The sequence below is a fragment of the Homalodisca vitripennis genome, chromosome 1 (genome assembly GCF_021130785.1).
Source record: "Homalodisca vitripennis isolate AUS2020 chromosome 1, UT_GWSS_2.1, whole genome shotgun sequence".
NCBI lineage: Eukaryota > Metazoa > Arthropoda > Insecta > Hemiptera > Cicadellidae > Homalodisca > Homalodisca vitripennis.
In genome coordinates this window covers 165,894,888-165,908,020 of record NC_060207.1, presented here as the reverse complement: position 1 = coordinate 165,908,020, position 13,133 = coordinate 165,894,888, and the positions used below count along the sequence as shown (strand labels likewise).

At 38.6% G+C, this 13,133-nt stretch overlaps 1 protein-coding gene across 1 annotated transcript in view; it reads right to left on the bottom strand.

Annotated features, from left to right (window-relative positions):
- Window positions 1–13,133, bottom strand: part of LOC124352669 (F-box/LRR-repeat protein 7-like) — a 103,667-nt gene that overhangs the window by 14,186 nt on the left and 76,348 nt on the right. The window lies entirely within an intron of this gene.

Below are 13,133 nucleotides of genomic sequence, written 5' to 3'. Positions count from 1 at the left end.
GAGTTCCCTACATTGGCTTTCATCGGAGTTGTCACCGGTACCACATCCTTAAGGGAACTGTTATTGTAACTCCGTTATTTTCTTCATTTTCAATGACTTTCTTGAATTTTTCACTTATAGACGCGAGGAAATTTTGGTTGCCATTTGATATTATAAATTCATGCAACCTCTAATGATGTGTTTAATCAGGGAACATTTAATAATACAAGTCCTGCTACAGATGGGAGATTTAGCTCTCGGATGATAGTTGGTTACTGCAACAGAATACTCCACAATACGAGTGTTGCTTGTTTGCAAATACTGCACTCTCTCTGTAGACGTGCCAAGCTGGGAGGTTGAACCAATGCAGAGAAGGCAGTTATCGGGCCTCAGGAGGAACGCTGAGTCCAGCTTATCTAACAGCAACAATGCCGCCACTCCAGATTTGAAAATTTGATCTGTTTCAACAATGGGCATAATTATAGAGGCGGGCAGTGCCCGAGCCCGCGGCTCCGTGTTACGGCATTCCGATAAGCTTCGGCCGGCGATCTGTTCTGGTTTTAGGCCTACTTATCCCGCTTCGCTCGTCCCCCGATCTCTGACCAGCATATTCTTAAAGCCTACACAATCTGAATAGAGGTATGTCAGAAATCATTATAACCGCCGTGTGTGGCTTACGTGAAGATTTTCAACTATATACAGAATATATATATCTAGTGATACACTATTAGACATATAATAAAGACCAACATGTTTAAAAATCACGTATAATTTATTGAACACTAGCCACGGCATTTCACGCAATTTCGCAGGCTTTGCATGTATATAAGCATTTCTGGTTCGAATGAATTATATTTCCGACGCCAAAGTTGAGTTTACCTTGTTGACACGATTAAGTAAATATGACAAAAAGTGGATATTTATGGCGATTGCAATTTACTCCGGTCTTAGTATTTTTGTATCATAGTTGAGTTTACCTTGTTTCTCCGATAAAAACATATATACATAATCAGGGGTGAGAAGACTACTTTTGTCAAAAGTGGTTGTACTGTCATAAAATATTGTTTACACAGAACTGTTGATTACATTTAACAGGCTCTTTCTATTAATAACATTTATTTGCTGTAATGCAACTTTAGAGGCCAAGATGGGATTTTTCGCAACTTTAGAGACCAGTGGGGCGTAGCCCGGAGGAATTTCCAAAATAATAATAAGCGTATATGTTAACCAAGGACTCTAAGAGTGTCCATGTAAAGTTTCAGTACAATCGGTCCATTAGGTTTTACGTCATCGAATAAAACAAATACACACATGAACACACAGACTGACACCGTTAGTAGACGTTTATAAAATAGTATAGATATTGCCCAGCCCTTAATCCCATCGATATCTACTGTCTATTTTAGGGTTGTGATTACTGGACTGCGCGATCAGTTCACTTATGATCAGTTCATTCATCTTTGACATCAATTTCAGTCAACATTAGTGTATAAAACCACTTCCACCCTGAGAGTATAATTCTACACAAAACATCTTGCAACGGAAAATATCTGACATCGAAACGCGGGAACTTCAACCGTGGCCTATTTAACGACCAAGCGTTAAACACGATGATTTGCTTACTTATGCAGGAGAAATTAAGTGGGCAATGAAACTGGTTTCCGTGTTGCATCCGCTGTGTGCAAAGCAGAAAGTCAGGTTTTCACCTGCAAGTTGCTGTTATTTCTGCAGAATTTCTGTGAAAAATGAAGGGAATGATTAAGAGTTGCAAAGAGAAAAAGAATAGAAAGATAATCGAAATTGGCGTATGCCATGCGAGAAGTAACTTGCGTGTAACAGACACCCACTGGCCCGACTGGTCGGTTGTGTTCTCGCAGTCTGCGCCGTTTTGTGGCAAGCGTATGAAATATCTGCCTCGCCTCTCATGCGCCTGCGTAGTGCAATCATGCACAGGCCTCGGCTCACATTAGTGTGAGAAACAAAAGCATTGCGCCGTAAATAAAACCAAGAGCATGATATTATATTTAAAGCGGTGGATTCTAATTGGCCACGACTGGTAGGCGTAATACAATTAATGAATGTACTTATGCGCGCCCCAAGACAGGTCTCATTAACTGCAATGTTTAGGCCACCTGTGCCCGCGCTGGCCGTGACTTATATCCTTGTTTGGGACACGGCAGATATGACAGGAATTTTACCTGTTGCAGCGGATTTAGGCTTTGGCCTTTTTGTGGCTGCACGTGTGTCCACCGCTGGTTTGAATGGATAGCCTCGCCGACTGAGGGTAGCCCGACTTCTCTCTCTATTGGGACATCTCTTTCAGTTTTTGTGACGAGATCAAGCCCTCCAGCTGCGCCGTGGGCACGGGACTAAACACAGCGCGTTATTACAATCGTAATATCCTCGTTGAATTTGTTTGTAAGAAATATACGCGGAGCCCTGAAAAATACTTTTTGTTAAACATCAAAATCCTGTTCATGGTTTTACAATTAACGTTTATTAAATAAAACACCACTGTAACAGTTGAAAGCATAAAAAGAGTTTTACTGCACAAAATAGTGACTTTACTTGAAATATTCTTTAATTGAGTGAAATATTCTTTCCAATTTATAATTGTACGGGATACATAGCATAGTAGGCTAAAGCAACTTATTCGATTACTTTGATAGTTTAAATATGTTATATGTAATATATAGTTCAGCGTATACTAAAGCCATAATGCAGAGAATAATAATGAAATCCTTAGGTAAAGTGGTGTCAATGAGTTGAAAATGACTCACTATTGGAAATTACAATAAAGGATAGGCTTATTTTACTTAACAGAGTTTCTGTATTTTTGAACTTATGATTAGTATATATGTGGAACATAATTTTAAGAACGCTTTTCATTAACCGGAACTGTTCTTCAAATTTATATGGATCTAATTTCTTGAGCCAGTAAATAAGTTACATGAACAAGCTATCTAATACATTATTGGCGCCACGAAGTTGGCAACGTTCCTGCTATGATCTGCGACTGTGCTGCTACACGAGTGATCTCGTGCCTGCCTACAGCCTCGCCATTCTTCCTGGCGGCCACGGGTTGCCGCTGCCATCCATCTATAATTAGCCGACCCGTTATCTCTGTTTACATTTGCTGAGCTGAGCGCTCACTGACTTCATCTTGAGTAAATATTATCGATTGCATTCCTTCGCCTCATCGTTTCTGATGGGGCAGCGTCAGGATTACGTCGCCACTCCACTGGACCATGAAATTCGGCAGCAATCAGTTTACTATAGGCTAACAGTGTTCTTTTGTATTTGCATCGAGAAAACTGAAGTAGTCTAAAGGTGTATTGTGCGGTAGTCGATTTTTTTAACCTTGCCAGCAATATAAATCGAAACAAACGGGACTCTTGATGATAACAGGAGAAGAAAGGCTGTCGGTACCAACAATACTGATCTCTTGTAATTCACATAATTCACACACGTAGGATGAACGGACGGACCACTCACCTTGCACCAGTCTCACAGCTCTCATGGTAATTTTGTTCCACCTTTAAGCATTCCTATGTGTGAATAGCAACGTTGTCTTTAATAACAATATTGATTACGGTATTTCTCTATACATCTGATATGTAAGACCTAAACTTATGTACCTCGAAACGACAGGATCCCGTTCCAAGTAATCTATGATGGAAATACGACAGCATTAGCGTCTATATTGTAACTTTGAGATAGAGCAAGCCTCAACTACCGTTTATCCCAATACTTGCAACTTTCGTGTCATGGAAACCACATATCTCAGGTTCACCACCGTCTGAGTGCCAATAGTAGATAGGTCATCGCCTATTTTGCAAACCGTATTGTGTTTGACAATCATTATCAATCTCAGACCACTAAATATCTACACAATGTAAATTAATATTGAATTCTCTGCAGCCCTTTAAAGAATGACAAATACAGCGGCATTAGGTATCTAAATGTCATATTACTATCATATAATGCACTATTGTGAAATGTTAAAGATAGCGAACTAAATCCAGTCCTTGGGTTTTGAGAGAAGCCGGTCAACCCAGACTATTGAAGCTGTGATACATGGATGCTTGAGCTCTAGACTGCCAGGTAAATCTGGAAATGTTATATTTAGCTCATCATTTGTCACACATCCCTTGGGGTTTCTCTGCTGCTATAACAAATGCATTCCGGGTGAAGTGATTTGCCAAGCTTGAATTAAAAAAGCTGGGCAACATACTAAGCATCAACAGTAAATTATGACATCTAGTGCCTAGGCGAACGTTGATAATTATTAAGTAGAAAAAATAATTTTTAGGCAGCCACAGTCATAGGCGAACCAAAGGTGGAATATAGCGATCCACAATATCAACTCTCTTAACGTTAATTTATCAGACACAAAACTGTGATAAAAACGGGGAAGGTAGAAAGCGAGGTTTCAAAGGATCCCCCGTTTTCTAAGCAAGATAAAAATGAATGTCTTCACCAAACCTTCTCTGTTACCACTTAACGGTCCATGCAGAAGTAATAAATTTTCTAAGAAAGAAAAATCTAGGGATTAAATGTATCTTCTTGGTCTTCTAGCTATCTCGAACCGGCAAAAGGGAAAACATACAGGATTTTTTCTTAAACATATTTTGTTCTACAAACAAGAAGATAAAGGTTACTGATAGTAAACAAACCTGGTTCGCTGGTTCTCAGCCTCAATGCTCATATATTGGGGCACGCCCTCAGAACAGAATTCACAAGGCAAAACAGTATAGAGCAATCCTCATGCTATTAAGGATTTTGACCACACCCGTACAATAAATCTGCAACCTCTTCGCTACCATTTCAAATAGCATCACATTCTGCGGAAAGAGCCTTGACACTTTCTCTCCTAACATATTTGGTAGTCATACCTCTTTCTGTCAGAACGGCAGCGATGAAAAAGTACGTAATTTGTGCTTTGAATTGGCTTTAAGACATCTAGGCCATTTTTCAGACATTCAATATAATACTGACACAACTTTTACTTGACAAGATAACACTCAGGAATTTGACATTCTCTGGGCAGCCATCAGCACAGCAGTACTGATGAAATCGATTCCCTTCGTTTCCAGGTGAGGCAATTCCATCTTAGGCAAGCCAAGGAGTGAATTGAAATGAAATGAAAGATATTTTAATTTTTGTGCTTGTCATGTTTGTATCCCTCTTCCATTCTATCCCGAGATATTAAGCTACAAATCTTAAAAAATAACAACTCTTACTAACAAAGTACAGAACATAAACAAATGAGAAAGCGGGTTAGGAGCATGGTAGGCTATGTGTTGCTTCACAGTCTTCGCCGTTTTGTATATATAGTCGTTATCCCTAGGATACACTTACTGGTGGGATAACTTTAATCCCAGCAAACGAAAGAAAAAAGTGGACTAGACATTCTAGTAGAGCTATTAAGAAAGTTGAATTTGAAGGAAAAGACAAGAATTCTTCTCATTTTCCCCATAAACTGTGTAGTTTGGTTACAATTGAGATCGGAAGAGGACCAAACTACATGTCGCTATGTGTAAGTCTGAAATGCTACGAGGCTTATGCAATATTGTAGGCATATTAAATTGTTATCAAACTAACCCATTAAGTCTTCTGTGGTGAATGTCTTTCTTACTTACTTTAGCCAATTAAATTCAACATAAAAATCTTTTAATGCTGATCTGATAACAATAATGTAGTTTAAATGCTTATCATGAATAAAACGTCGACAATAGTAGAAGTAAATGTGTAGTATTAGCGTTTTATCTAAACGAAGTGAATAGGAAATGGGTACGGCTGAGTAGAAAATACTTCCCCGGACAGCCCGGTCCGGATTAAAAAAATTATTGCTGTAGAATATTCTCCCCTAAAGTATTTATTCCGTTTTCATGTCGCGACCTTTGACATAACATCTATAACCGTACGATCGTCCAAAAACGGCATGTGTGAAAGGAGCATACGCAGATCTCCCCAACTGCTTCACAGAATTATGATGTGGAAAGATGAAAGTCAGTTTGCATTGTACTAATGTAAACACTCAATATACTATTAGTGAAATCGATAGAGGATTTTCCACCAACAAAGTCATCGCTCCCAGTAGCGCTAATTTTTATGGTGAACGAGAAAGAAGAGTAGTGAACACTAAATAGTAATCAGCGACAGCCAATGAGATAAAAAGTTTGAAAAAGGCTACTTTCAGGTAATTTACAAAAACCCCCCTACTCCTAAACTTAATTCCTTCTTTACCCTTCCATTTCGATCTCTACCAAAACTAGTGCGATTGACTATCATGTCTTTGTAGGGGACGTTCCTTCAGATTTCACACACTAATTTCACACACAGTGTTCTTGTGAAGCAAATAAAAACGACTCTTGCCGCTCGGAGTATAAAGTACGAGGCACAGACAAAAGTCGTGATTACAATTAGGTAGCAAACATAATTATATTTCTTTGTATAACATAAAAACTTAATAATATACACTTTAGGTAATATTCAACAAATAAAACCAACAATGCCTACTTCACGATTTAATATTACTCTTGTTATTTAAAAACGGAAGTGGCGACACTTAGTTTAAGTACGAACAGGGCCACCACTACCACCTCATATCGATAACCTGCAAGGTTCTCGGAACCCTGCGCGGTTCTCCAGGTGGTTTCAGCACGCACAAGGCCACCATTACCGCCTCCTATCGGTGACCTGCGAGGTTCTCGACAGCCTGCGCGGTTCTCCAGGTGGTTTCAGCACGCACAAGGCCACCATTACCACCTCCTATCGGTGACCTGCGAGGTTCTCGACAGCCTGCGCGGTTCTCCAGGTGGTTTCAGCACGCACAAGGCCACCATTACCACCTCCTATCGGTGACCTGCGAGGTTCTCGGCAGCCTGCGCGGTTCTCCAGGTGGTTTCAGCACGCACAAGGCCACCATTACCGCCTCCTATCGATGACCTGCGAGGTTCTAGGCAGCCTGCGCGGTTCTCCAGGTGGTTTCAGCACGCACAAGGCCACCATTACCACCTCCTATCCGTTGTCTGCGTGGTTTTCGGTGGTTTGTACCGCTCTCGGTGGACTGAGCTGCTCTCGGTGGATTACTCGGTTCTCGGTGGTCTGTGCTGCTCTTGGTGGACTGCGCTGTTCTCAGTGGATTACGCAGTTCTCGGTGGTCTGTGCTGCTCTAGGTGGACTGCGCTGCTCTCGGTGGATTACGAAGTTCACGGTGGACTGCGCTGCTCTTGGTGGACTGCGCTGCTCTCGGTGGTCTTGGTTCTTTACGGTCTGCGAGTGTACTCTGAGCGTCCATACACTCGCAGCTCACATGACATAAGTCACTGATTCAAAATGTGTAAACTATAATAGCCTTAAATAATTTTCCTTTACATACTTAAGGGCACTGTCACCCGATTTGTGAAGGAAGAAGTCGATAGTTAGCCGCTCAAGTTTTTGGTGTAGGTCATAATGGCAGCGTATAGAACGGGTCAAACATATTAAACAATATTTTTTCCAAATCACATCTTTCTTACCTAGACACACTTAAAACTGACTTTCAGACACATAAACCATAGTTATATTGCCAGAATATTAGATTAAAACTCTGAAAGTGTAAATGCAAATTGACTCCAAATTCATGGCCACATTATGGCCACTATTTTGGTCACATTATGTATTAAAAAACGCAAATGACATTCACCATGTGATGAGTGGACGGTAGCATGTATATATAGCTATTAATAATCGTGGCTACACAGGACTAGTGATTTATTACAGGAACTAAAACAATTTTCCCCTTTTTTCAAGATGCAACAGAAAATCGCTTTTAGGATCCAAAAGACGAAATGGCACAATCGAAAATTGTTCGCCATCATGGATTGAAAGTATGTTTAAAGGATTTGCAATATTTAGCTGCCGTTTCCAGTAAATAATGTTATATAAAGTGTCGTCTGATGTATCACGAGATTTGACATCTTCAAGAATGTAGAGACTATTTAATCAAATAACTCTAAAATTTAAAGCAAAATCGCTACAACTGAAATTCGAAGATAATTTGATTGATAACCGAACAATCTGATGTAGAGACTGAGCCGAGAGAACGCGATGCCGGGTGAGAAGGGACAACCCCACGCTGTGAGGACCACGCCACGCCACCGCGCGGCACCGGCCCGGTAGCTATAAAGTATTCTAGAGAAAGGGCGGGGTAATTGTGAGGGAATATGACATATTTATGGCCATAGGCAGAAGCGGCCGGAACCGGGGCCCTGTGAACATGCAGTGAGATACGCTGATGCCGCGCCGCGGACACCGAATTATAGCTACGACCTCGACCTATCCTCAGGAGACGTGTCTTTTAGTGCGACCAGTCCGTCACCATTTCCGTGACTCCACTGAGGAATGGGGAGGTCTTAGTGAACCCATACACATATTCAATTGGCACCTTTATATGAACTAGACAATGTTCTTGCTTGAATTAGGAATAACTTAGTGGCTTTCAGTGGATTGAATGAAGGATTGGAAGATCATCTATCGGATCAAAAATTATAGATACCCGAGTTTGAACGATAACCAAAAACTAATGATTAGAGCTAAAACAATGTTTCTTAACTATAAAATATAGGCTACTATTTCCGTGCCTTCCATGATGTAAAATCTATTAAATATATGTAGAGACAAAAATGCATTTAATTATTTTAGTTATACAATTTTTGTGGCTTTGAATAATGCGAGTACTTCAACTATAATACATAGTACATTTGTAGGCCTCGTCATTCAATGACTAATTAAGTTATGTAAATATTACATCAAGTATAATACTTAGGTCTACAGACGTGAATGAATTTGAGTAAGAACTACTAAGGTAAGTACATTTGTAGATATCACCATTCAATGGCGTGAATGATGTGAGTATTACATGAACTATAATACTATAGACATGAATGAATTTGAGTAAGAACTGTATCAAGGTAAGATACATTTGTAGGTATCAGCATTCAATGGTTTGAATGATGTGAGTATTACATAACAACTATAATACGTATACACATGAGTGGATTTGAGTAAGAATTATACCAAGGTAATTTGTCAATCAAGGTCAATGGCTTTAATGATACTGTTACGACCTTCGTAAATGTAACGCTGCATATAAACTTGAATGACTTAAATTTTACCATTTCCGACGACACTAAATACTAAGTACTCGTATTTCACTTTCAGAAGGGCGAGTGCATAATTAAGTGGCATTTTAGTATGAATTGTATGCAGAATTATTATCGTAACAGTGATATGATTATAAAGGACAAGAAAGAATGGTTTGTACAGAATGTCCATAAATTACACTATCAAACCTCACTATATGATTTTTCAGGTAAAAATAAGTAAGAAATATCAATGTTTAGTCCTATCTAGTAGGCTATACCGTTCGTCTGTTAGTGTTTACAGAAATTCGGTAAACTAAGCAAGGGTAGGGTACGATAAGCGGACCCGGTTTTTTATATCGAAATTGGCAAACGATATTACTTAATCATAACCATGGATATAATCAATCGATGCTGATTAATTAAATAATCTGTATCAATAGCTGTAAACACTTCCAAATAATACTCTTAATGTAACATTTCAATTTTATATAAGTAACATTTGATTATTAAAAATGACAGTCAATTTTAGAAAACTACACGACATTGCTTTGGAAGATGATAAGACATGTTTCTCATGACTTCAACATATTGGACTCGTGCGGAAAAACCCATTATGTGAAATTTGTGTAAAAGAAACAACTGTAACTGTGAGAGGAGCAAATATGGTCGTCTTCAGTTTTTGTAATTTTGGTTATAATAATTTGTTTGATCACTGTAAATATTAGATCCATATTTTAATTTAAAACATATGATTGTTATTGAGAACTATAGATACTTGATATCGATTGATAGTCTAGGGTTTGGGATGCGAATATTAGGTATCGATGATTACATTCTTCGATATAAAAAACCGGGTCCGCTTATCGTACCCTACCCCTAAGCAAGACAAGACTATACTTTATTTGATATTTCTTATTTATTTTGACCTTGACAAACAATATGGTGAAGTTTGATAGAGTAATTCATGAACACGCTGTATATATTATTTTGGAAAGTGATATTGGATTCAAACTCAATTCTTTATTAATTAACAGTCAAAAACTGCATAGTAACGTGCATGTAGTGCAATAAGAGAAACATATCAATAACATAGTCTCTTGAATAAACATAAAAGTAAACTAGGACCTAGTGAGAGAAGAACTCTTTACTTACTGTCACCAGTTTCACGTCTATGGCTACCCGGGAGAGAGTTGAAAAGGTTTACTCTGTTGTTTGAAACACTCATGGATTGTTGAAAATCCTCATTACATAAATAAAAACAAGTTGTCAATCAACTACGAAAGAGAGCATTTACCTGTTTTGGATATCCTTATGTCTAGTTTGACTTGTCTTCTGACGTCCGTGATATCATGAAATTGACGGCACAAGACGTAACGAAGAGGAATACGCCATGACCCAACAAACAGGCCAATTAGACCCCGAGCTGTCGGGCGCTTCCAATTATCGTAAACGAAAAGAAAAACGGGCTCGGGGCATCTATGAAAAATAAAGATTAACGAGCAAATTTGTTCAGTCGAAATTGATTAGTGACGTCGGACCACAGACCACAGGTTGGCTCGGAACAATGGCCGAACCCATATTTCGGGCGTGGAGAAATAGCAGTAACAGTTCAATAAGCAGGAACAAGCCATTATCTGAACAAATCTGGGCAATAAATCTGGCAGTGGTGTGTGGCAGAGTGTAACTGTTGGGCAAGCGATGGCCGGGCGATAGCGGCGCCGTAACACAATGGGCGCACGACGCGAGTTATTGTTAGGGAGGGGGAGGGGGGCGTGACGTGCCCTCGGTGACAGCACCGCAACATCAGCTGAGCCGAGCGAGATTATCCTAGTCTGCAGAGAAGGGTAACCTCAATGGAAAGGCCACAAGGATCACTTAGCTGAAGACCGATTGGGATGTGCGATCGTGCCCGCCGTGGTCGTGGTCTACTGGTCCCAGTGAGTTTCAAGATGATGTCTTTTTCTTTAGGATTTCGACATTTAAGCTCAACAACGGTTGTTTACCTGTTACAGCGGTAGGAATTAATAGAGGGATAAGAATACAATTAGACAGAGCTACCAAAATCCCACAAAACTCATGATAGGCGTGAGAATTGTCGTGACTATAATGATGTGAATGATTTCTTTCCTCGGATTCGAAAACTAAGTTTTCTACGTGTTTTATTCTGTTTAAGATCCTCTTTGCTATCTAGCCCATAATCATACATTACATTAGCAAGTATCGTACATTATCTTTGGTCGGTGAAGAAATGTGAAGAAAGACACACCTGACGAACTCCAAAGCATTGATGGATTCAGTCTCGCTTTGGCGGATGGGGTGGAGAAGCGAAACGACAGAAACACGGGGTAAGGGGCTTGCTCCAGACCGACAGGAGAGTTACGGACCACGCCATGCACCCCCCCCCCATTATTGGTTGCTGTCTTTATTTATATGACTAAGTATTTAGTTATACTAATTTCAATTAATATTTCAGAGGCACAGAACTTTTGCAAATATTGATTGGTAGCGCAATGAATACAAATAGACAATGTGTTTTAGTTACTTAATCCTCGCAATTTTAAATGCTATTAACTAAGTTGTGATTGCCATATAATGCAAGATTTCGTATTTTACAATGATTATCATATTTTCTATCACTGATCCATAATTGACTCTGCAACGCTAACTCGCTTTTATTAAAGTATAAAAACTTGCTGTGAACCGGTGGGAACCAGTTAACGAATTGCGCTCAGTTGATCTGTACACGTTCTTGACTGTGCGAGAGAAGACGAACCTCTCTGACATATATTATGTGTTTACTAGACAACGAAGTCAAGTGTCAACAGTGGATTACAACAATCGTAGAAGCTATTTACAAACTGTTGTTAAAGTAATCACTGTGGGAGTTCAGTAAAATCCTCAACAGGATCACAATGAGAATTTCCAGATGTCGACGAAGTAAAATTTACATCGATGGTATTTTGCACATTCTACAGGTTGTACTACTACAGATTTTACGACGTAATTACAGACATAAAATGAAGGAAGTTGAATAAATATAGGTAGAAAAAACGTTTATTTAGTTTAAAGGTAGAGAAATATTTGCATGGATGTTAGCTTCAAGAAGGAAATGGATCTACTCGTATATATAACTTCCTGAAAGTATATTTAAGACATTTTTTATAGTGGCCCGAAAATTGAATAATAGAAATCCTAAAGCTATATATCCCTTTTTTGTATTAAAACCAAAACATTTGAGAAAAACATTTTCTTGTGTTCTAACTGTAATAACTAAATGATGAGTAAAAGCGTACAATTCGTGAGTGGATCATAACCTGACTTGTCTTCGTGGTAATACAATTCAGCTGACTCGTTTACAAGTCAACTCTTTCCGTTTCCGTTTTTATTTGAAAGAAGTTAGTTTTGAATTATTTAAATTTGATCAGAATTAAATTCTGTACGAGGTCCATTTAATAGGTTTAATAATTGTATTAGTCATATTGTAAATCTATGTAGTTGAATTGAATTAAAATAAAAAGATAAGTTTTCCTAAAAGTGTTATACTTTTGTTTCTACAAAAAAAGTATGAAATCATAATCATTGCATTTAATTTTAGTTTAAAACATGTATATTTAGATGAATTGTAATTTTGAAGCTAACGTCTATGCAATCTTTCTCTACTTGTAAATAGCTAATGAAAAAAAAAACGGTTTATACAAATGTTTTCATCTTAATTTTAGATCTACAATTGCCTTGTAAGCTTTTCAACTCTCCTCGTGGAACACTCTTGGTACAATAGTTCATCCGAATATTATGAAAATGTATTCAGGATATAAACGCTTGTATGAAATAACACGAAAATCAATCTAGAATGGAAAAAGAGTGTTTGTTATATGCGTTTACGGGGTTAGGAGTAAGAAAGAGTTTGTAGATCGCAGCTTTAACATGTCGGTTTATTTAATGTTTGAGATTAAACGTTAGTACGCGTTACAAATGGAAGTAGTAGTAGTGATAACGTGTAGGTTGGAGTCTGTCTGCAACTTT